Genomic DNA, 25,986 nt, shown 5'->3' with positions numbered 1-25,986 from the left:
ACTTCTCTGTATCAGTTCCCCTATTTCCATGGGTCCCTTTACTCACCCTCTCCCTCCAGTGTGACTAACACCCTGCCTCGGTAACTACTTTCCCTAACCACTCACCCAAAACTACAGTCATCTCTCAGTCCCACCCACTCAGACTCCACAAGTCACCTGTATCCAAACTGAAGTGACTCAAGTAAGCTGTGACTCAGGTCACAATGTACAGATGTTGAGATGTGGCAAGGAATCCTTTACACTAGCTGTTGTGACACTGCACACTCTTGCCACTGCCATTTGGCACTTCCCACGACCCAGAATTTCATTTCACATTCATGATCTAAACGGTATCAGGATACCTGTCGCAGAGCTAGGAAAAAAAGCAGACCCCCCTTCAGCTAAGGGACTGACACATGAAGAGAGACCAAAGCACATGTCTATCTTTAAGATCAATGTACTAGACTTCCAATGCAAATAAATCTATGGGTGACTGCCATCTGCAGTATTGCAATAAAGTGAGACAGCCAGGAGAAGACAATGTGGTACTGTGGGTTAGATGTATCATCTTTTCACCTTTAATGACTAGACTTTACATCCCATTTTGGATTACACATGGAAATGGAGTTTGGGAGAAACAGTCTAGTCTCACTAAGAGGGCATAACACAGCAAAAGTATTAGTCGGTCACTACTGGCAGTCTCTCTGCTTCCAAGGTTCTCACAACAATTTTTTTGGTGGTCCTGGCCGCTCTGACAATTCTTCCTAAAATACTTAATTAACTTAGAAAAAACAAATAAATATTCACATATATACATACAAATCACAGTAATTTATTTATGTACGGGTTTGGGGTTTTTTGCAGACTAAATATTAAATATAATGTACATTTGTCTCTCTTCTTTACTGGACCTAAACAGAATGGAAACACAAATAAGGTGCTTTAATGCTCTTGACTTTTTTGTTGTTTATTTTGCCTTTTGGTTGCTCTGTTTGTTTGACTTGCTAACCAGTAAGTCTGCTTCTATGAAGAGTGATATTTGTTACTATCACTTTTCACAGCAAATAGTGCTAGCTAGTTGGGAGGCAGTGAAAAGTGATATTAACAAACAAACATACAAATACCACTTTTCACAGCAGACTTACTCAGCCCTGGCAAGCTGGGAGACAAATTAATCCCTGGATGGGGAGGCAGTAGGGAACAGGGGGAGATGGTAGGGGAAATTGGGGGGTGCGGGAGAGGGTGGTGGGGGCCCAAAGCCCTGCAGCCAGGGACTGGAGATGGAAGATGCAGTGGGGGCCAAGAGAAATGGAGGGGAGGGGAGCCCAGGGCCAGAGCCGGAAGCCCCGCCGCAGGTGGGGGACGGAGCCCGATGCCATGCAGCTGGAGCGTGCAGCTCACCTCCCAGGGCTGAAGCTGGAAGCCTGAGTCTTGCCATCCCTGGGAAGATGGGGAACTTACCCAGCTGCCTGCTCCTCTGGCATTTGCAGCTCCAGAGGAGCAGGGCCAAATGACTGCTGGCACCACTGCGCGAGGGGCCACTGCTTTCCCCCCCTCCCATCACCAGCCAGGAGGCTGTGGCCACAAGAAAATCTCCTGGTGGCCACATTTGAGAAACCTTCAACTAGAGTAGCAGAGGTATTATAGATCAACTTTGAGGTACAATGGTAAAACTGGATGGTGGGAACTTGCAACATGCCTGTCTCTAGCCAAGCCTATTGGTTTCTCACTTATGAGCACTACACATTCATTCATTCATAAATTTAAAAAAAATAGAGAAAGAACAACAGCTAATGCTAACTACTAGCAGGCACAAAAATTCCACCCATCTGCCTCTCCCTTGCATTTTTTGTGGGGGGTGGGGGGGTGAGGGTTCTCAGGTTACAAGCCCATCTCCCCTTTTTAGTTGACATCTTACAGATGGCCTGTAGCCTCCATTCTGAAACAAGACACTCAGGAATACGCCATCAAAGTTTACTTTTTTTCTAATAGGAAGCTACAGCTTTAAACAATATGCTGCTAAGCACAATGCTAATACTAATTAAGCCAATTATACTACTGACCATGCAAATCAAACCTATTCCATTTCCTACAGTCTCTCACAAGGAAAAGTTGCATCTCCACTAGACTATCATGAACAGAAACTCTTGTTCGAACTGTGAGGTAGAATCTCTTGCTTGCTAAGAGCTAATGATAACACTTTGTTATCAAAGGGGCCAGGAACCTCTCTCAACAATCAACACTCAAAGCAGTTCAGTGCTAATCTCCAAAACATGTATACTGCATCATTTCCACGAACATGTCATTATTCTGGAAGCTGCTGCATCCACCTAAACCAGATCCCTGCTTCGTGGCAAACAGCACTGCAATCAGTTTTCTCAGTTATTCCACTAATATAATATCAGCACTTCAGAGCAATAAACAGATTATCAACATTTATATGTTTTATTATTCAAAAGATTAGACCACCTGTTTTGACTTCTAAGATCAAATCTTTGAAAACTATCACTAAATCAGCATTTTCACTACTAAAAAAAATACAAGCAATTAGTTGTACTTAACATAGAGTATTGTCTAGGGATTAGAGCACAGGACTTGGAGTCAGATATTCTGGGCTGTACTCTCAGCTCTACCTGATACACACTGACATCTTGGACGAGTCGTTTCATCTATTTGTGATTCCATTTGTAACATGGGGATACTACTACTTACGTATCTGAGAGGGGAGCGATAAGGAGCTTTCTAAATAATTTTGAGAACATCAGCTGTTAGTTGCTGTACTGTAAAAGGATAGGGTGACCAGATGTCCTGATTTTATAGGGACAGTCCCGGTGTTTGGGGCTTTTTTTTTATATGGGATCCTATTACCCCCTACCCTGTCCCAATTTTTCACACTTGCTATCTGGTCACACTACAAAAGGACTATGAATCATCAGATGGTACTAGTTCTAGTTGCTCATTTTTATGCACACATGAAATCTGTTGACTTGAAAAATTAGTATTTTATCCCGTGTCTTAATAAAATGGTGCAGTTTTTTCCTGGCTCTTATTTTCGGAGACATCAGATCTGGACAGTGCTAAAGCTGTGGACATTCCAGTTTCAGCATGCTCTAAGCTTCCAATCAGCATTTCCCAAAGGTATACTGTGCCCTTCAGGTTGAATGCTGACAGAGTTCCAGTGCAACTGAAAAGAAATACCAATATTTTCCAGGCACCAGCTAATGAAAGTCAAAAACAGGAAGGACAGCTTTGCAAAAGAGAACAAGAATTCATCACTCCCAATCACAATAAAAAAAATGGGAAGCTACTTGTAATTCTATGAACCAATGTAGAAACTGCTGTCATATACTGCCATACATTAAGATCAATTTGGAGAAAAAAATTAGTACATGCATTATGAGTAATCTGTACAAGATATAACATCATCATTCAGCAATCCACAACTTTGATTAGCTAAGTGCAAAATCTGTTAATAAAGCAGCGATTGGTTTTTTTGTTTGTTTTTTATTTAAAGCCCACTTGAAAATTCTGCTTTTTAGTGTATTTTTCAAGAACTTCCACTACTGAAACCTACAGGTCATAATTACCCTATTAAAAGAGGAAGGGAACTATTCCAAAGTCTTACTGGGCATGAACAGCGCATACAGTTATCTATGTAAAAGCTTCCACATTTAAATATGCTACATGTGTATGAGACCATCACCCATAAAATCCCCTGGTGAGCTGATCCTTTATTTAAATCAAATACTTAGGGGTGGGGGGTGAAGGGGGAATAATATTTGTAACAAAGTGCCTTTACCTGATGCTTGTCAAACAATGTGTCAATTTCACTGCTTGTCAGTTTTACCATATAACTTACAGAAATTTTCCTTTTATGGAAACTGAATGGGGCAAAAGGAAGTATTAAAATATACACAAGATAGAACTTCTCTGGTCAGATTCATGTAACAATTTCCCTATCCCAGCCACTTCAAAGGAGAGGATGATTTTAATAGTAAGATTTAAGTTGTAAAAAAATTAAACTAAACAAACATTTGAAAATCTCCTAAAGAGTGAATACAAGAGAGAACAACTATGCTCTCTCTCTTCCTCTCATTCATATATAAATATACATAATACACGATAGAGTGATGTTACATGAAGGTGTTCTCAGTATGAATTTAGGAAGCCTGATTTACAGCCAGCATGCCACCCCAAATACATTCAAATAAAACCTTAATACATCCCCGTATTACCTGTATGTGTCACATATGTTGCCAAATAAATAAATTCAGGAATGTTTTAAAGAATTCTAATCTTTTTTCCCGGAACTATCTATCATATCCCTTTGCCTCAAATGTCAGGTACCTTGGTTGCTATAAACCAGCTCCCCCTGGAATTGACTTCAGTGGTGCAAGATCAGGCTCTATAAGTCCAACCATACCAATTTCAGAAGGAATCATTAAAAAAAGACACAATATAGCTCTTCTATACATAAAAAGTCATGACTTCAAAGTAGAATATTTCAGATCTGTCCACCCTTCCAAATGATATCAAACTCCTGTTTCTTCTCCTGCAGAGTCATGAGATAAAACTTTAAAATTGTCATAATTTTGAGGTCTACAAAGGCTGCCTGGTCCAGAATTAAATCTTGTCCAATTGGGGCCTCACTCCTGGGTAATTTTTGAAGTAATTCCACATTTTGGGGAGAGAACAAGAAAAGAATATTTCTGGGGCAGCCTGTTTTCTTCTTTTTTGGGGACAACTCTGATTTTCTTTTTTGGGGGGAATTCAGGGGGTGCGAGTGCTGGAGTAAATCCTGGAGGAGATGGATTGGCAGCAGAAAGCATAATAATAGAGTGATAGAGATTAAAATAATAAATTTCATGACTCTGTAATTTCACACATATATCTCACCTCCATGATTTGGAAGAGTGGAATAGTAACGTGATTTTTTAAAAAAAAATCTCTAAAAATGAGGAAGTGTCCCTCCTCCAAGTGTATCATCTTGAATGTTCGAGTCTCCAACCTATAATATGTTCAGCTATGAAAACAAAACTTGGTTTTGATATTTAAGTCTGAAGTGTTTTCTATTTGGGGAAGCAATGTTGTAAATTGTAATACTGGGGCAGATACTACAAACCCATACATGAGTAATCCCACTGAAGTCACCAATGACTACTAATGTGAACAATGGTTTATAGATTTACTTTTGTTTCAGTGCAATGAGGACAGAATTATTTATGTTGGTAAGAGACAGAAAAATAAGGACCAATTTCCACCACTCCTGTTACCGTAATATGGGTAGACAGGAGAACTGATTGCAGATGAAGATTATTAGTTAATCCTGCAGAATTACCAGGGCTGGAATTTGGCCACTTGTTACAATAATGTAACTAATTATTTTAAGCAGTTAGCATTCTGTATTGTGAAGTCACAGGGTATGTCTACACTACGGGATTATTCCAATTTTACATAAACCGGTTTTGTAAAACAGATTGTATAAAGTCGAGTGCACGCGGTCACACTAAGCACATTAATTCGGCGGTGTGTACCGAGGCTAGCGTCGATTTCCAGAGCATTGCACTGTGGGTAGCTATTCCGTAGCTATCCCATAATTCCTGCAGTCTCCCCCACCCCTCGGAATTCTGGGTTGAGATCCCAGTGCCTGATGGGGCAAAAATCATTGTTGCGGGCGGTCCTGGGTACAGCCTCACCCCTCCCTCTGTGAAAGCAGCAGACAACCGTTTCGCGCCTTTTTTCCTGGGTGAACTGTGCAAACGCCATAGCACAGCAAGCATGGACCCTGCTCAGATCAAGACCGCAATCGTGGACATTGTAAACACCTCGCGCATTCTCATGCAGTCTATGCTGAAAAAGGACCTGCAAAGCCAGGCGAGGAGGCGGCGGCTACGGCAGAGCAGCGACGAGAGTGATGAGGACATGGACACAGAATTCTCTCAAACTGCGGGCCCCTGCACTTTGGAGATCCTGCCGGTAACGTGGCAGGTTCCAGCCATTGAATGCCGATTTTAGGCCCGGGAAACAAGCACAGACTGGTGGGACTGCATAGTTTTGCAGGTTTGGGACGATTCCCAGTGGCTGCGAAACTTTCACATGCGTAAGGGCACTTTCATGGAACTTTATGACTTGCTTTCCCCTGCCCTGAAACGCCAGAATACCAAGATGAGAGCAGCCCTCACAGTGGAGAAGCGAGTGGCAATAGCCCTCTGGAAGCATGCAACGCCAGACAGCTACTGGTCAGTTGGGAATCAATTTGGAGTGGGAAAATCTACTGTGGGGGCTGCTGAGATGCAAGTAGCCAAAGCAATTGTTAAGCTGCTGCTACGAAAGGTTGTGACTCTGGGAAACGTGCAGGTCATAGTGGATGGCTTTGCTGCAATGGGATTCCCTAACTGTGGGGGGGGGGTGATAGATGGAACCCATATCCCTATCTTGGCACCGGAGCACCAGGGCACCCAGTACGTAAACCGCAAGAGGTACTTTTCCACGGTGCTGCAAGCACTGGTGGATCACAAGGGACGTTTCACCAACATCCATGTGGGATGGCCAGGAAGGGTTCATGACGCTCGCGTCTTCAGAAGCACTGCTCTGTTTAAAATGCTGCAGCAAGGAATTTTACTTCCCAAACCAGAAAATAACTGTTGGGGATGTTGAAATGCCTGTAGTTATCCTGGGGGACCCAGTCTACCCCTTGATGCCATGGCTCATGAAGCCATACATAGGCAGCCTGGACAGTGGTCAGGAGCTGTTCAACTACAGGCTAAGCAAGTGCAGAATGGTGGTAGAATGTGCATCTGGCGGTTTAAAGGCGCGCTGGCGCACATTACTGACTCGCTCAGACCTCAGCCAAACCAATGTCCCCATTGTTATTGCTGCTTGCTGTGTGCTCCACAATCTCTGTGAGAGTAAGGGGAGACCTTTATGGCGGGGTGGGAGGCTGAGGCAAATCACCTGGCCGCTGATTACGTACAGCCAGACACCAGGGCGATTAGAAGAGCACACCACAAAGCGGTGCGCATCAGAGAAGCTTTGAAAATGAGTTTCATCACGGGCCAGGGTACGGTGTGACTGTTGTGTTTGTTTCCCCTTGATGAACCCCCCACCACTGATTGACTCATTCCCTGTAAGCAACCCACCCTCCCCCTTCGATTACAGCTTGCTTAAGGAAATAAAGTCACTATCATTTAAAAATCATGTATTCTTTATTAAAAAGTCATTATAAAAAGAGGGAGAGAACTGACAAGGTAGCCCGGGTGTGGTTTGGGAGCAGGATAGGAGGGAAGGAAAAGGTCACTAAAAATATTTCAAAGTAATGACAGCCTTTTGGTTGGGCTGTCCAGGGGGATGGAGTGGGCGGGTGCACGAAGCCTTTCCCCACGTGTTATTACACGTCTGGGTGAGGAAGATATGGAACATGGTGAGTGGTGAGGGTGGTTACACAGGGGCTGCAGCGGCACTCTGTGACCCTGCTGCTGTTCCTGAAGCTCCACCAGACGTTGGAGGATGTCAGTTTCATCATGCAGCAGTCCCAGCGTTGCATTCAGTCACCGCTGATCTTCTTGCCTACACCGCTGATCTTCCTGCCGCCACCTCTCATCTCGAGCGTCTCTCCTCTCCTCACGTTGGTCCCTCCCGTCTTCACATTCACTGGCATCTTTCCTGTAATTTGATACCACGTCCTTCCACTCATTCAGATGAGCTCTTTCATTGCGGGTTACTTCCATGATTTCAGAGAATATTTCATCTTGCGTCTTTTTTTTCCTCTGCCTTATCTGAGATAGCCTTGGGGATGGAGTAGGGAGGCTTGGAAAATTTGCAGCTGCATGAGGGAGGTAAAAAAGGGAGAGAAGTATTTAAAAAGATACATTTTACAGAACAATGGTTATACTCTTTCACAGTGAACAACACTATTCACCTTACATAGCACATGTGATTTCACTACAAGGTCGCATTTTGCATCTTAATATTGAGTGCCTGCGGCTCTGTGTTAGAGATCTCACAGACGCAGGTCCAGGCAGCAGAATTCAGCTTGCATGCAGCCATGGTAAGCCATTGTCTTTCGGCTTCTGCAGCTTTCATATACAGAGTGCCCTCCTTTCCCAAATACCAAGCAAATCCCGTTCAGTGCTGTTTCTTTCCTGTTAACATGCAGCAGCAGAAACTACTCCCTCCTCCAATTCTCTGGGATGATCGCTTTACCCCTCCCCCCACCGCGTGGCTGGTATCATGGAAGATCACTGCTAATCACCCCCCTTTCCCCTGCCCCACCGCGTGGTTGCTGGCAGGGAAGATCCCTGCTAGCCAAACGCAAAAAAGCTCAGCGCCATTACCCCCTTCCCCTCCCCCCGTTTGGCTACCTGCAAGGAAGGATTTCTTTTAAGCAACAGGCAAACAGCCCAGTAAGAATGGCCATCTCTGTCCCTTTAATTAAATTCCTTAATTTCAGCCAGGTTTCCATGAACGATATCACTCTGCTGAGGATAACACAGCAAGATAAAGAACAGATGTTGCTTGAATGCCAGCAATCACCGGGACCATACTTAGCTAGGCTTTGTCATGCAATGATAACAGATTACTTGCTACATGCATGGCGTGGTCAAGTGTCCTACCATGGTGGACGGAATAAGGTTGCCTTGCCCAGAAACCTTCTGCAAAGGTTTTTGGAGTACCTCCAGGAGAGCTTCATGGAGATGCCCCTGGAGGATTTCCGCTCCATCCCCAGACATGTTAACAAACTTTTCCAACAACTGTACTGGCCGCGAATGCATCTCAAGTCCTCAGGGCAAATCAATCATTAAAAAATGCTTGCTTTTAAACCATGTTTTATATTTACAAAGGTACACTCACCAGACCTCGCTTCCATGGCTTCATTGTCTGGGCTACTGGCTTGGGAGGGCTGGGAGGGTAATTCCGTCTGGGTGAGAAAAAGCTCCTGGCTGTTGGGGAGAACGGAGTGTTGTGTGCTCTCCGCAAGCTCGTCGTCCTCTTCCTCCTCCTCCTCATCTTCCCCGTCCGCAGAATCCTCAGCCATGGCTGAGATTACCACCCCCACCTCGGAATCCACGGACAGTGGTAGTAGGGTAGTGGTGGCGGACCCCCCCTAGAATTGCATGCAGCTCAGCGTAGAAGTGGCATGTTTTTGGCCCTGCCCCGGACCTTCCGTTTGCTTCTTTGGTTTTCTGGTAGGCTTGTCTGAGCTCCTTAACCTTCACTCTGCACTGCACTGAGTCCCTGGTGTGGTCTTTCCCCATCAAAGCCTTGGAAATTTTTTCAAATGTTTTTTCATTTTGTCTTTTGGAACGGAGTTCTGTTAGCACTGAATCCTCTCCCCATACAGCGATCAGATCCAGTACCTCCCGTGCGGTCCATGCTGGAGCTCTTTTTCGATTCTCAGGAGACTGCATTGTTACCTGTGTGGATGAACTCTGCGTGGTCACCTGTGCTGATGAGCTCTCCACGCTGGCTGAACAGGAAATGAAATTCAGAAGTTCGCGGGGCTTTTCCTGTCTACCTGGCCAGTGCATCCGAGTTCAGATTGCTGTCCAGAGCGGTCACAGTGCTGCACTGTGGGATATCGCCCGGAGGCCAATACCGTCAATTTGCGGCCATACTAACCCTAATCCGTTTTCAGTGCTACTCCTCTCGTCGGGGAGGAGTTCAGAAGCCGGTTTAAAGAGCCCTTTATATCAATATAAAGGGCCTCGTTGTGTGGACGGGTGCAGCGTTAAATCGATTTAACTCTGCTAAAATCGGTATAAACGCGTAGTGTAGACCAGGCCACACTGTCTCCAGATATGTTCTGAGCTCTTGGGGCCCAAGCCTGCAAGATAATGAGTATCATCTGACTGGTGCTGATTGCTCCCAGCTCTCATCATATGAGGTGCTCAGCACTTTGCAGAATCAGATCCTTGGACATCAGCATAATGTGTGAACATAATGGAGGGGCACAAGAATTTAGTACAAATATATACCTTACTATGAGAGCTCTTAATTTGATGTTACAAATGCTTCAGAACAGCATGTGACACTGTGGGCTGTTTTATAGGCACTACAATCCTGAAGCACAGAGCAGCAGAAGAGAGTTTCACTTTTAAGTCTCCAATCCTGCAAGTTGCACCCCGTGGCTATCTAGAATAATCTGCCAGATTGGGGCTTGATTCTGTTATTTTTCCTTTTGCCTGATTCTCAAAATTGTTTCGTTATTGGGATAAGAAATTTTTTCTGTAAATGTACAGAACTGATGAGCTGCAACAATCATGAACACGATTCCACAGGTGAATCCCTGATCACTTTAATTCTGCAAAAAATATGTTTGCAATACAATTTGTAAACATCCATGTAATAAAGTAGTAACGCTGCCTGCCTAACAGCCACTTTCCAAAATTAATATCTTGGACATTTGATACATTAATCTTTTACAGACTGACCATGTGCTAATAATATTTTAAACCCAAAAAATTTAAGTTATATTTTAAAAACTCTTTTTGAGATGCATTTTTCTACTTATTATAAACAATCAAAACTATTTGTTTCATGTTTGTATTCCAAATTACAGCACAGAGTAATTTAATAGGCAAATTACCAAGATATACAAAAGACTGGTGTTTTACAAAGAAATATGCACAAAATTTTTAACTATAAAAGAGTGCTAATAGATGCCACTATAATCCAGTTTGGCTAAAAGTAATTTCAGCCCCAAATCCCTTCAATGGCTCCTTGGCCTTCTGCCATTGCTTATGACACCCAGAAGCTAAAAATGAAAACAGATGTACTATATCAACTACTGTTAAAGATGCTCTTAAACAATGTGAACATGTGACTTTGCAAACTGCCCTTAAAGTGACATGTAAGTTCACAGAACCATGCCAGGAATCTGAGGAACTCTGTGTCTCTTTGAACTCTCTCAGCAAACCCAGCTACAGCAAGCCCAAGTGATGCACATTATTTTCCACTAGTTGACAACAGCTGTAGAAACAACTCTAAAATGGCTGGCGTATCACACACCAATTCACTGCTCCACCTACAGTTGGTATGTCCTTGTGGTCCTCACCTGTCAGTTCCATTTTAGTGAGCAGCTCTCTAGATTTCCATAATGTCTCATCTGCTTGTTTAAAAGAAAATGGTGGTCAAAGCAATTTAAACTCCTAGTTTTACATTGCACTGTCACCATAAAGTATTAGCTAAGCAAGCATCTTGAGAATCTATTTCTTCTCTAAGATATATCAGTGCTGATCTTTGTTTCACATGTTTCGGTAGCATACTGATACAGGATTTACTACACATTAGGATTATTTGTCTTAGATTCAAAACACAGATAAGATAAGAGCTCTGTGTCACTCAAACCTCTCCATACAGAGGGTATCATCATCTACAAGAGTGATTTATGGATACTTGTTAACAAATCTTTCCTCTCCTGATTCAGATTATTTACACTGGTTAAAAATTTAACTGATCAATGTGCATCCCAAATAAAGTCATTTGCATTTTTTATACAAAGAGAATTTAAAATCTCAGGTCAGATGCTTAGCTGGTGAAATCAGCATTGCTTCACTGACTTCAGCTGAGCAGTATAGATTAATAACAGCTGAAGATCTGGCCAATTCATTTTTTAAGCCCAGCAGAAAAAAGAAAAATCACTCCACTGCAACTAGTCCACCTATTAACATTAAGTTTAACATTGTTCTTTTCTTCCATGACTGAATAAATTTAAGAATCCAGTTGAGACTTCTATTAATAACTAGCAGATATTCTTTATTGTATTGGTGTTATTTAAATATCTGCCAGGGTCAAATATGTTTAATTCTCTTTAGTGTATGCTTCATTTACCCAGAACTTATGTTATCCTTGTTTGGCTAAACATATCTTTGAAGTATCTCTCTGAAAATAATCCACTATCATCATTTACTTGCTCTTTAACTCAGTGTCACCTAATATTTTATTAGTCATGACTCAAATAGCTTTTTACATAATGTAGTTTCTGAAAGACCACAAGACTGGGAAAATGGAAAGTTCAGTGAAACTCAGGCTGAAATTTTTGAATTTGATTGTCCATTTCACTATACTAGTTTTATACAAACGTTAACGATGCTTAGCAACACTCCAACAATACAAATTCTTAAAGCTATTTTAGCTGGCCAGCTGGGATTGGGGAATCCCCAGGTAGTGCAGAACTGGTGTAGCTGGTAGACTACACCCCCTCCAAGAACAAGCATTGGAAGTGAGACGGCACGGTCATAGTGCCACTGTTGCTCCAACCTATGCCTGGCTGCTGCAATGACCCTCAGGGTGTTGTTACCAGCTAGCATTACTTAAAGCAGCCCTGAGGGTTCTGTAAGTTACGCTAAAACCTGAATGAAACCCCCACCCTAAAAAAAGCACCACCACTGGTGGAGCACAAGGGTAGCGTAAAGCCATTTTTGCCTCTTCCCAACACTTGAGTCCTGCCCTGAGCCCAGCTCAAAAGGACCATTGTCCTGGGACCAGGATTTCAATGCGGGTGAACAAAATGAAGGAGCAGGCCTTTCCTTTTCAGCCAGAGCTAAATTACTGCTGTTGCCTTGATTCCAAATATGAAACAAGATCAAAAGTGCTGTATATTTTCCTCAAATGAAGTAAGCCATGTCATTTAAAAAAAAATGCAACTAATTTTTAGTCCTGAGACCTGCACGAATCCAAAGGTCACGATTTACATATGTATTTTTCATTCTGTATCTGCTGTTCCATTTTATTTCTACTCTCCTCTTCCTATTACAGTGTTTCTTGTTTTGGTCCCCACAGCAACACAAATATGTGTTAAGAGAATGGTTGGTTCATTCCATGCTTTTCTACAGCTGATTCTCACCAATGCTAACCAGAACCACAGACAGGCTCAATAGCACAAGCTGTTCCAAAAAAGCAGCACCCCCCTCCTTTTTCTTCTCCCTAGTGCCCATTTAGAAGCACATACTCATCCTTTTTCCATAAAAAAAACTACTTTAGGTATCACAGGTTTTACGTTTTTAAAACATTTATGCCAAGGAATAAAATGCAGGATCAAACTGTTCTGTTGAGAAATTTGACATGGACCTGAAAATTCTATAAACTTATTTCTACTGTTGAACAAAGCTTGGTGGTAAACCAATATTAACTTTAAATATTCAAATATTGCTTGCTCACATTCGGAATCTTAAGTCCAAATCCTGCCTCCATGTAACTCTGTGCCAGTGTAACTGACTTATCTCTGCCTCAATATTTGCTTACAGATGAAGACAAATTTGAGAAGACCACACTAGATCCTAGCAAAGGTGAAGATCCTTATTCAGTCCTTACTCAGGTTTCAGTATAGGTAATGGATTGTTTTGCCTAATCAAGGACTTGTGCCCAGTGTTAAAGTTAGAGTTATTTTCCTTCTTTCCTGCAATGCAATTCTGCCCTGCGTTAAAGTTTTTTGAGGACCTGTAAATTATAAAAAGCAAACAGAGCATAAAATTAGAAAAAATATATACTCATTCTCTAATCTATTTTAAGGAATGAATGTGTGCTAAAATGAGGTAAAGTGACAACTTTCCTGATTTTTTGTTATCCAGGGTACTATTTTAAGGTATAGTGTGATTGCATTAGTACTCGTCACACAGTCCCGCTTCCAAAGTGCTGGCAGGTCTCCAACACATTCCAGTATTTAATGCACAGCTCTAGTTGGGATTCAGTCCCACTTATCTCTAAGACACATTGACTAAGATTTTTCCACATTAGAACTGACCCACCCTTACTAGGATGAGGTCACTTTGCACAATCTTAGCCTACAAATGAAAAAAACATTTGGAACAAGCTCCTCCAAATGTCCAAGTTATAAAGACAATAATTAAAATAGATTCCAACAAATGTTTTAACAGTAAGTTATAGGCCCTGGGCCAGATCTTCAAGTTGTATAAATAAGCTTAGCTCCATTGAAATCAGATACTGATTTATACCACCTGAGAATATGGTTTTGTAAATGTGCTTGCTGTGACAATCAGAATATTTTACTCCAAAAGGAGGATACTGTGAAATGGTCAAAACTGTTTGTTGTAAACGGGAATCTTACAGTCATTTTTATTATACCCAGCAAATTACATTATTTTAAATTATACAATAAACCCAACATGAGTTAATTTAATTATTTCAGCATAGAAACAAAAAAATGGTAATAAGCATCAGTATCATCATCCTTGTGAAAATGACAATAGGACTTAGCATACATAGATCTCAAAGCAATTTACAAACAAGGGAAAGGATCATTATCTTCAAGTGAAACTGAAGCACAGCAGGTTAAGCTCAGGATTTTGAAGAGCGAATAGTGATTCTAATAGCCCAACTTGACGTCTAATTTTAGAGGGTGGGTACTCTGCATTTTGGGAAAAATATGGTCCCTTTAAGACATCTAATGTTGAGCACCCAAAAACAGAAACATTCAAAATCAACAGTTACTTGTGAAAACTTTTCCCTGATTTGTGCAGGGTCACGCAGTAAGCCAGTGGGAGAGCTGCAAACCAAACCCAGATCTCCTGGCTTCCACTCCAGCACCCTGTCTATTGGATGATACTGGCTTTTGATAAAGGGCTCAGCACCTGCTAATGATCCTCTTGAATTCAGTATCAAAACACCCACTTGATTTCCATTAGAGCCCCTCAGAGCCAATGTGCCCTTCCAAAACCACTGCAATCAATAACTTACTAGTCAAGGCAAAAACTGCTTTCTTCAAGAATGAACTAGAATGGTTAACCTCATGCTGTATTCCATTGTTGCCACAAATGCATACTTAAGCAGAAAACCTGCTCCACAACTACACACTGCAGCACAGCATTCCCTCTTCAGACACTGGCAATAGATTTTTAAACACGTTTATTAGATACTTGTTTATCGAAAGAAAAGTCGGAGATAGTCCTTGTGAAACAAGTCTCATGATTACTTCAGGCTACATATAACATTTTCAGACATGGATGCCTGAAGTCAGGCACCTACATCTAAATTAAAGCACCCAAATAAGCATCTTGATAGTCAAGGTGAGGTGTTGAGCCTCCATAGCTCTCTGACTTCTAATGTAAAAATAAAGGAATCACTTGCCATAATTAAATGGAATGTTTGCAGTGTGCATCACTGCACTAACAAACTTACACTTCACAGCTGGAAAAAATAAAAATTCAATCAAGTTTTATAAAAACTATATTTCCTATTCTACATTAATGGCCACAATGATCATAAATTAGCCCCATTCTAATTAAGCTTTTAGACTTACTTAGTCAATCTAGGTTTTTCTGTTCAGTACTGTAGGAAGCTGGCATATTTAGGTCAATCATCATCTTATAAACAAGGTTCCACTTTACCAACACAGCAGTAAGGAACAAGTGTCATAAAGTAGGTGATTTATAATATACTACAGTAGAACCCACCTAACTGGCTCACCCCAGTGGTGATTACGCCAATTAAGCTTCCTTCTTAAAGAAATACAAAATAGTTAATATGATGGTAACTAACTCACTAGCGTATGTCAGCATCTTTGCTGTAATAGGAAATACAGATGGGTCTAAATTTGCCATATGACACTAGTTCATTGTTTGTTGAAGAACCTGAAATGTACTTCAGAGTGCATTGTACAGGTAAATATCGCTAACATTAACAAGGGACAGTAACATTGTTTGGGGTATCAATCTTGCCTGATGCTGAACACATCCTGTGAGGTGCTGAGGTACTCTCAATCCCATGTGAAAACAATGGGCAGTTGTCTCACCTGTTTCGTCAATGGGAAGTTGGGACGGAAGTCAATGAGAATTGAAGATGTTCAATACTTTACAAGATCAGGTCTTGAATTGTGACTTATTCCTATGTAGGAGCTGCACATCACTTGTACTCCAACTGCTTTCTACAAGATTTACCTAACAGATGGTGCACATACACTTAATACTGTCATACAGAAAGCCCTGTTATCAATGGACTTTATGTATCAACATTAAACAAATATATTAACCTGCCTGTTATTAAGTTTGTCTGGAATATGAAGAGACAGAGGGAGACCTTTTTTTTTTTTAATTCCAATAAGTTTTTCCACTTCTGATCACTCCTTCCACTGATTCATCAGTCATAAACTGTTCTTCCAGAACTGCATATTCAACTTTAAAATATGAATATGCTGTATAAAACCTGAAATAAACTAGTTTAGTTACCCAGTAGATCTCTGACTGACAATGCCTGAGTGGGACTCTGTCTTACCCTCTTATATCAGCATAAATCACTATTGAAGTTACTAGAGTTATATCATGTTCAAACTGGCATATTTGACAGCTGAACTGGCCTCTATTCATTTTTATTTTTCTAACTTTTCTTTATCTACCTCTTTTCCTACTGAGGGAAAAGAAGAAACCCTCTCCATGGACTAGGGTTAGCATTTTCTCTTTCAGGTTACAACTGGAAAAAAAACACCACTATATAAACAAAGATGAGAGCTGAAAACATTCTTGCCCAGAGCTTTGGGCTGCATGGGGCAGAACAGGAGGCAAATCCCACATTACCAGAGCTTAATATCTTCAACAGAACAAATGGTGATTATGCTTTGTGGATGGCAAGCTACATCCTCAGCTCTTATCAACAGGTGTAGCTCCAGGATCTGACAAGATAAACCTTGCAGGCAGTTTTTTCAGACAAACAAGCTGCATGTAGTAAAATCTACTAGGGCCCTACTAAACGGAAAATCCACTTAATTTGGAAAATTTACCTGTGAACAGACTGATTGCAGTGCAGTTAGTGTCTCTGAACAGCAAATTAATGGCACACCTCTTCTGGTTCAATGGCATAATTGGTATTAGCCACTAATCTATTCGTGGTAGCTGACAGGTGTGAATTAGCATTTGTTGACCTAAATTTTTCACACAGAGTGGCCCTTTTGTTCAGTTCATGCTGTTTTCTTGATGTGCCAAGATTGCTGAACAAGTCAAACTTATATATGTTTTAAATAAATGTTCCAATGCTTGACACATTTCCAAAGGAGTTAATGAAAAAAGTGACTATAAACTAGCATAAGGCATTCCAGTCTAGTGACAATTGTTACAAGTCAAAAGAAGTCCTGTGTACAATGAAAAAAATATAGAAAGCTTAAGGAAATTCTAAATTTGTGCAGAAGACAAGAAAATTATGAAAGGAAAACAAACGGTACATAAAAGCAGAAACATCTGAAATGACATCAGTGCAACAAAAAATTACTAATAAGGGGGAAAGGGTCAGAGAAAGACAGTCAATGGCGCTAAAAGAACACAGCTCAAGTTACTCTTCAGCCTTAATTTGTCATTGGGCACAGTAAGAAAGACACCAATGGACTGCAAATGTTGGGGGGTGAGTTTTCACAGTATTGCCACCCTTACTCCTATGCTGCTGCTGGCAGTGGTGCTGCCTTCAGAGCTGGGCACCCAGCTCTCTTATGCCATACTGTGACTCCCTCTACAATCGCCTTGCAACCCCCTTTTGGGCCCGGACCCTCAGTTTGAGAAACAGTCTTAAGGGGTTTACATGTTTATATTTTGCCTTTTTAAAATACATATTCATATTTTGTTACAATACCATGAAATTTAGGATATGAATATCTGAAGCCGTGAAATTCAAGATTTTTTTAAATGCAACCACTGTGAAATTTACAAAAATTGACAGTGAATTTGGCAGGGCCCTACTCATGTCACACTGACCCATATAAAATTCTTCCCCAGGCCTATATAATGTCAATGAACATTGCGGAAGTCTTTATATGAAAAAAGGGCTTTCACCAAATTTCTTTTGAGGGTATATGTCCAATTTAAAGGCAGGTAGGCCTTAAATTAGATCATGCAGTAGTGCTTTGGTTTGAGTACAACATGACCAGTCTGAGCATGAATGTTTCATCATCAGTCTGTTCCATCTTTGGAAGCAGGCACATAGTAATCACAAGGTTTTCTGGATTCATCCCACACTATAGCTGAAATAAGGTTCTACAATACTTTCTCACACATAACTACTAATTTATGTTCCACCAAAAGCTTTACCTTTTACCATATACAAGTTACTTCATTAAAATTGTTCTACAGCAAGATGCAGAAATGCTACTATTCTACTGCCAGATTTAGTACCAACTTTGTTATATTATGAAAAGAATAAACTGTAGTTTAATATCACAAAAAATACTATGGTTTATTCATTTTATTTAGTGTCTTCCTAGTATCAGTTGTGACACATTAACCAGCCAGCACTAATCACCAAGAATTGCTGTCACAGTGGAATCACAACAATCATTTTTGCAAATTCTCTCCAGAAAAGTCAACCATCTTGACAACTAAACTGTTGAACAGTAGAAGTTAATTTAGTAAAAGCAACTAATTCTTTGGCCACCTACTGATCTTTATCACCATTACTATCATAAACTTACATCTTTCACTCTAGAGCAGTGATTCTCGGGCCACTTTCGGCCCAATCAGCACACAGCTGCAGCCCACGTGACATCCTCAGGCCCATACAGGTAGTATATCTATTGTGTGGATGCAACTCACAATGGTAAATATGACTGCTCTAGAGGCTTCATGGTACATTCAAGTCCTTTTTATGGCTGGGAATTTTGCACACTGGCTGACAAATCAAAATGGCTAAGTTTCTTGTGATGCTTCCACACTGCTGATATTTCTTTAATAAAATAATAAACATCAACTGACTAGATAATCTTCAAGACTATTCGGAATGTTTCCAATATGTCTTTAGGCAACACATGATTTCACTTACAGGCCAGAAATAATCAAAAAAATCAGTCACCTAGCTCAATGAACAGGCTTCATAATAGCCACAATTCTATCAACAAACCTTTGTACATAATGTTTCAAGAAATCTCAAACCTTGGTAGTTTTATTTTCCATTTACAGGAATTTTACTTTTGATATTGATAATTCAAAATCTATGTCTATGGACAATCTCATGATGAAAGCATAGAATCTTGTGTAGACATTATCTAGAAAGAAATATCTCTTCTCTTCCTCTCACCCCACTCTTCTTACTGTAAGGATACAAATTTCCTCAGAACTAGACGACTGGAATGGACTTTTCGTTATATTCAATTGCTCACTCCATTTTTCCATGAAAGTTAAGTCCTGTAATAGATTAATGTTTCATGTACTTCAAAATCAAAAGATCTATGTTTAAAATCAAGATGACTTAAAAATAATCATTTAACATGCCACTTTCCACTGCTACGAAAGATGGATTTTTCAGAGATACAGCAGTCTTGCAATATTTGGCAGAAATCTGCCTTTTTTTTTTTTTTTTGGTTTTGTTTCGTTACCACAGGCCTGTAGACATCAAACTACTCTGTTGATCTGGAAGATACAATTAATTTAAGTCCATGTATTATGCTTTTTTAGTTATGTGTTCTCTTCAGTAATAAAGGCATTTCAGGGCCATAAAACTTTCAGCCTATTAAAAAAATTAAGCCAAAGCTTCATAAAAAATAAGTTGGAACTTTATATGGCGAATCATTTAAAAGTCAAGAAATTTAAACACTCCAAATAAAACATATGTTTCTTCTGTAAATATAAACAACAGAAATGTGTAACAATCTGAAAGGAGACTAATGAAATTGCAAAAAAACAGACCAATGACTGTAGATTTCATTTAAATAGAGACTGGAGTGCAAATCATTTCAAAGAGCAGAAAATATTTTTAGATCACTAAATGTTAGTGTTTTCAATGTACAGTATGAGAATTTAAAGATTTAATGGTGATGATAGCACAAATACCTTTCAGGTATAAGGTAAAGAAATATCAAGTGGTCTAACACGCTCTCTTGCATAATGTGAAAGGGCACTTAATATTAACAATCAGTTTGACTATATCCATCTGATTTACATACAGTCTGCGTTTAAATGGTGCATGAACATTAGATGCCTATCTGGTACAATATAAATGTACACCGTTTTCTCTCATTTACAATAATATTCTTCCTCTAACCCCTCCCTAATGCTGCTACTTTTGTAGTATCAGATTAATGTTCCACAGCTGCAGGCTGGACTCCATCAGACCGCATTAGAGCTGCAGAACTGCAATCGCATAACTCCCCCTTCATTACAGAGACCAAGAGCAAGCAAACACACACACCCTAAATACACAATTGCCATCTGCACCTCCACGACACACGGATCGGAGTCACAAACAACCAACATAAAAAGCATGAGGGTAGAATGATAGGACCGTGATTGCGTTTGTCCCGGGGAAAAAACAATCTCGATTTCCTGTTGGGTGGGGTTTTGACAGTGCATAAGGGAATCATGCAAAATGCAGCCGGAAAGCCCCGAATAAAGGTTGTCAGATCACTGCATTGTGCTGCATCATTTCTCCTCAGGCATAAAGGAAAGGGAAAACCACAACAATAAATAACGCAGGCATGATTTACACACACATGCTTCCCAAATATAAACACTGCAACATAGCAAACAGGGAGGCGAAGCTTCCCCATCATTTCACACAGATACATTTAAATCTGATTAGATTTTATGGTCTTGAAAGGCACTTTTACCGCAATCTAACCAATACGTAACGAAGATGCCAATTATACCAACAGAGGGAACCTGGCAGATCCACATCTAACCCTAAAAGACAAACCTGTTGAAGTACTGGGGGGAGGGAAACAGCGAGGGGAAATGGACCGGTCTCCTCCAGAGCCGACGTACGCCCAGTCCAGAAAGACAGAAGGGCGGCGGGGGAGAGGCAGCAGCAGCACTGCTAGCTCCCGACCACGCCTGTTTGCATCCCAAGTACCGTTACAGGCAGCCACCTATGTCAGCTCCCACGGTCGGGGATTTGGGGCGTGGGGGGGGGGTTAAGCCTCCTGCTGTTACTCGCCTCCCCCCGTCGTTGCCCAGTTTTGCTGCTGGACAATTCATCCCCTTGTCCACGCACAAACCAGACAGCGTTAGTGCCCGAGGAGCAGGCACAATAATCCTACTGCAATATAATGATGGAGCCTGTTAGAGCAATGGGAGCGCGCAGCCCGCACCCACACCGACCATCTCCAGCCGGGCTGGCAAGCCCACGGCCTCGTCCCCCCGCCCGGCAGGGGAAAAGCCTTTCACTCCCCTCTCTCTGCAGAGGGAGACTCAGCCGGGTGCATCAGAGGCCGCCGCCGCCTCCTTTCTCTGCAGTCCCCCACCCCTTCAGAGACACACACTTCCCCCTTCCCAGCCTCCTTGTGCTCTTCCCCATGGGGAGGTGACATTCCCCCGACCCCCTGCTGCCTGTGGGGAGGGGGCCGGGGGAGTCGCTCATGGCTGTGCCATGTTGTCCGCATGCACCGAGAGCCCCTACCTCGCCTGGCCGGGGAGCCGCTCCTGTCCCGGGAAGCTCAGGGCTCCGCTCCGCAGCGGTGAGCGGGGGGAGATGCAGCAGCAGTGGCCGGAGCGAAAGGGAGTGACTGGAGGAATCCGCAGCCTGCCGGCCCCCTCCGCCTGCACCGCGACAGCTGCGCTGAGCCAGGGGGCGGGAGAGCGCGCGCACACCACGGCCCCGCGCTCCCTCGGGCGGGCGGGGAATGGGAATAGGACGCAAGCGCCCGCCTCTCTCGCTGCCCCTCCCCAGCAAATCCAGCGCCCTGCACTGGGCCAAGCGGATCCGCAAGCCCCGGTGCTGCAGCGCCGACTGAGTGACACGCACCGCGCCCGCGTGTCCGGGCCTCCCTCGGGAGGGATACAAGCAGAACAGGGCACACGAACATATATCACAACCGCCTGCCGGAGGCAGAGCGGGAAGGTGTGGGGCTGCTGCTCCGAGGCATAGGCTCTGCACCGGCCTCCCTCGAAATGGCTGAGGTCACCATGAATGTAAGGGTAATTAATTAGCGCCATTGCAATAGGGGCACTGCTTTTCAGTGACAGTTTCAGAGTGGTAGTTGTGTTAATCTCCATCCCAAAAACAACGAGGAGTCCTTGTAGCCCAAATAAATTTGTTAGTCTCTAAGGTGCCCCAAGGGCTCCTGGTTTTTTGTTTTGTTTTTTGATTTTCAGTGAGATGCTTTGGCATGTAGGGCTTACACTCTGTGGACTCAGGCAAGGAGAGCTGCAATTTTGCAAACCTCATTGCTGATGGTAGGTATGCACCTTACCCAGGTTTGTGGTGGTGAATTTCCTTACCTGCTGCCAGACCATCAGCCTGTGGGCCTTTGTTTTTGTATTGACCAAGTGGTTAGTGGAGGGATTGGAGGCACAGTGACTTTGTGCAAGAGCTTGTATCTCTGGAGACGTATGTTCAGATCTTACGATTCTGCCACAATTGGAAGGCGTTTAATTGTCTGAACCAAACAGAAATTACATTATCTTAAACCACTAGGCCCCCTGGCATGGGACAAGCTGGTCATCATTTTCCTTGAAAGGTGTGTGAGGGGACATGCAAACTCCACGCTGGGCAACACAGGGTTAACAAGCCACTGGGGGCTCAGCTGGCCTTGCCCCATCACACCTGTAAGGGAGGTCAAAAATGGAGAGAGGAGCGTGAAAAGGTTCTGGGCTCAGGCAGACATGAGAGGAGAGTTGAATTCAGTTCTCGGTGCCTGGAGAGGGGGCCAGCTGAAGGCAGGAGTGTGTGGTCTGGCCACTGACCAATAGCCTCTTCCAGAAGGAAGGGAAGACCTGACACTGACTCTCCAGGGGGAGGACTAAACCCCTCTATTTACTTGTGAACTCAGCTTAGGACTGCAGCCTGCTGAACACCTGCTGAAGGAAGAGAGCTTCTTTTACCCAGTTTGAGGATGATTCACTTGTATTAATTACTCTTTCATTCTGTTCATTTCCAACCACAGAAGAGTGGACTATCCAGGTCCAGCTGGAGGGCTGAGCCTCTTAGGAGTGGAAGTGGAGTGGGAAAAATACCTGGCCATCCCTGCAGAGCTGGGGAGTGCTGGGCCCTGCCCCACAGACAACATGGGGAAGGAACTCTGGTGAGATGGAATATTTTAAAACAACTAGAGTACTGTATGAGAACTAAGTATTTTTATTTACAGCACAGTAGCACGTCAGGGGTGAGAACCTTGTAGGGTTGCCAGGCATCTGCTTTTTTACCAGAAGGCTCGATCGAAAAGGGACCCTGGTGGCTCTGGTTAGCACCGTTGACTGGGCCACTGAAAATCTGGTTGGCCAAAGCAGCTGTCTCCACACAGCTCCTGGAAGAGGCCAACATGTTCCTTCACCCAGGAGAGCTCTGTGCACTGCCCCTGCCTGCAGCACAGGCACCATGCCAAGTGCCACCCCTGCAGCTCCCATTGGCCGGGAACCGCAGCCAATGGGATCTCCAGGGGTGGCACCTGCGGACCTCTCTGCCTAGGAGCCAGGGGGACATGCCAGCCACTTCTGGGAGCTGCCTGAGGTAAGTGCAGGCCCAGAGCCCGCACCCAAATCCCTGCCCCAGACAGGTGAAAATGAGCAAGGGTGGGGAAGTGCGAGCGATGGAGAGGTGGGGATGGAGTGCGCAGGGGTGGGGACTTGGAGAAGGGGCGGGGTAGTGGCAGGGACTCAGGGAAGGCATGGGGCAGGGGTGTTTGGTTTTCTGCATTCAGAAAGTTGCCAGCCCTAGAACCTTGGTGTGATATGAAGTGTACAAACATGTAGTGAGAAGATCATCCCTGTCCCAGAGATTTGGCAAGCCAACTGTGCGACAAGACACAACAGATGTATAAAATAGGCAAAAGGGAAGATGAGGTAACAATAAAATGATCCTATTGTGCGTAAAAAACAGTAATCTTAGCTCACAACGTGCTGACCATTATGAAAAAGAATAGGTCACATGGAACAAAGAGCATTTTAGAAGTTTACATATATAGTGAAAGGAAATAAAGTGAAATAAACTGTACAATTTAAGAGCTGAGTTTTGCTACCTTTCTGCATGCCAAATAGAACCTCATCCCCCACGTAGGCCCACTGAAGTCAGATGAAGTACCTGCAGAGTAAAATGCTAGTCAACCTGAGTCAGGTTGACAGAATCTGACTCAATGTAAAAAGTTCTACAGAAGAGAGAGCTTCCCAATCCATATTTCCTTCAATATAAGGACTAAATTTTAGGGCTGTCAATTAATCAGTTAACTCACATGATTAACTCAAAAGAATTTATCAAGATTTAAAAAATTGGGATTACTCACAATTTTAATTGCACTGTTAAACAATAGACTACCAATTGAAATTTATTAAATATTTTGGATGTTTGTCTACATTTTATGTATATTGTATTCTGTGTTGTAATATACACTTTGATGTCAATTTTTTTATTACAAATATTTGCACTGTAAAAATGATTTTAAAAAGTATTTTTCAATTCACCTCATACAAGTACTGTAGTGCAATCTCTTTATCATGAAAGTGCAGCTTATAAATGTACATTTTGTACTGTTACACAACTGCACTCAAAACCAAAACAATGTAAAACTTCAGGGCTTACAAGTCCACTCAGTCCTACTTCTTGTTCAGCCAGTCACTAAGACAAACAAGTTTGTTTACATTTACAGGAGATAATGCTGCTCTCTTCTTGTTTACAGTGTCACCAGAAAGTGAGAACAGGTATTTGCATGTCACTTTTGTAGCTGGCATTGCAAGGTATTTATTTACATGTTCATATGCCCCTTTATGCTTCGGCCACCATTCCAGAGGACATGCTTCCATTCTGATGATGCTCATTTAAAAAAAAACTTGTTAATTACATTTGTGACTGAACTGCTTGGGGGAGAATGATATGCCTCCTCCTCCGTTTTACCTGCATTCTGCCATATATTTCATGTTATATCAGTCTCAGATGATGTCCCAGCACATGTTGTTCGTTTTAAGAACACTTTCACTGCGGATTTCACAAAATGCAAAGAAGGTACCTATGCGAGATTTCTAAAGATAACTACAGCACTCGACCCAAGGTTTAAGAATCTGAAGTGCCTTCCAAAATCTGAGAGGGACGAGGTGCTTGCAGAAGTCTTAAAAGAGCAACTTTCCAATGCGGAAACTACAGAACCCAAACCACCAAAAAAGAAAATCAACCTTCTGCTGGTAGCATCTGTCTCAGATAATGAAAATGACCATGCATCGGTCCACACTGCTTTGGATTATTATCAATCAGAACCCATCATCAGCATGGACGGATGCCCTCTGGAATGATGATTGAAGCCTGAAGGGATATATGAATCTTTAGTGCATCTGGCACTTAAATATCTTGCGACGCCGACTACAATAGTGCCATGAGAATGCCTGTTCTCATTTTCAGGTGACACTGTAAACAAGAAGTGGGCAGCATTATCTCCTGCAAATGTAAACAAACTTGTTTGTCTGAGAGATTGGCTGAACAAGAAAGAGTACTGAGTGGACTTGCGGGTTGTAAAAGTTTACCTTGTTTTATATTTGAATGCAGGTTTTTTTTGTACATAATTCTACGTTTGTAAGTTCAACTTCCATGATAAAGGGTTTGCACTACAGTACTTGTACACTGCTACCTCAATATAACACCACCCGATATAACACCAATTTGGCTCTAACGAGGTAGAGCAGTGCTCTAGGTGGCAAGTTCAATATAACACGTTTTCACCTATAATGCGGTAAGATTTTTTGGCTCCCAAGGACAGCGTTATATCGAGGTAGAGGTGTATTAGGTAAATTGAAAAATACTATTTCTTTTGTTTTTTTACAGTGCAAATACTTTTAACAAAAAATAAATTTTAAGAGAGCACTGTATACTTTGTATTCTGTGTTGTAATTGAAATCAGTATATTTGCATAGGTAGAAAACATCCAAAAATATTTAAATAAATGGTATTCTGTTATTGTTTAATAGTGTGAATAATCATACAATTAATCAAGATTAAGTTTTTTAATTGCATGATTACAATGTATGGGTTATAATGATAAACATCATGTACTATCTGGGAGCAAGAGCCTGTGATTTTGACTTTTTGTGTATTTATACAAGTTGCTGGGCTCATTAATATCCCTTTGCCAGGCATCAGTGTGAACTCAATTAGTTGGATTTTGTT

At 42.1% G+C, this 25,986-nt stretch overlaps 1 protein-coding gene across 2 annotated transcripts in view; it reads right to left on the bottom strand.

Moving 5' to 3' along the window:
• SPTBN1 (spectrin beta, non-erythrocytic 1) overlaps positions 1 to 21,475 on the bottom strand; it is a 222,253-nt gene extending 200,778 nt beyond the window's left edge. Inside the window, exon 1 of one of the 2 annotated variants that reach the window (XM_050951699.1) lies at positions 21,301 to 21,475. The gene's annotated coding sequence lies outside the window, so the exon portion shown is untranslated. Of the gene's footprint in view, positions 1 to 20,598; positions 20,684 to 21,300 lie in introns of those variants that run through there. The other variant, XM_050951700.1, reaches the window with a different exon arrangement.
• Positions 21,476 to 25,986: the final 4,511 nt, after the last annotated feature.

Source organism: Gopherus flavomarginatus, chromosome 4 (assembly GCF_025201925.1).
Source record: "Gopherus flavomarginatus isolate rGopFla2 chromosome 4, rGopFla2.mat.asm, whole genome shotgun sequence".
Classification (NCBI taxonomy): domain Eukaryota; kingdom Metazoa; phylum Chordata; order Testudines; family Testudinidae; genus Gopherus; species Gopherus flavomarginatus.
Note: the sequence above shows the minus strand (reverse complement) of the source record. Positions and strands in the feature narration are given on the sequence as shown.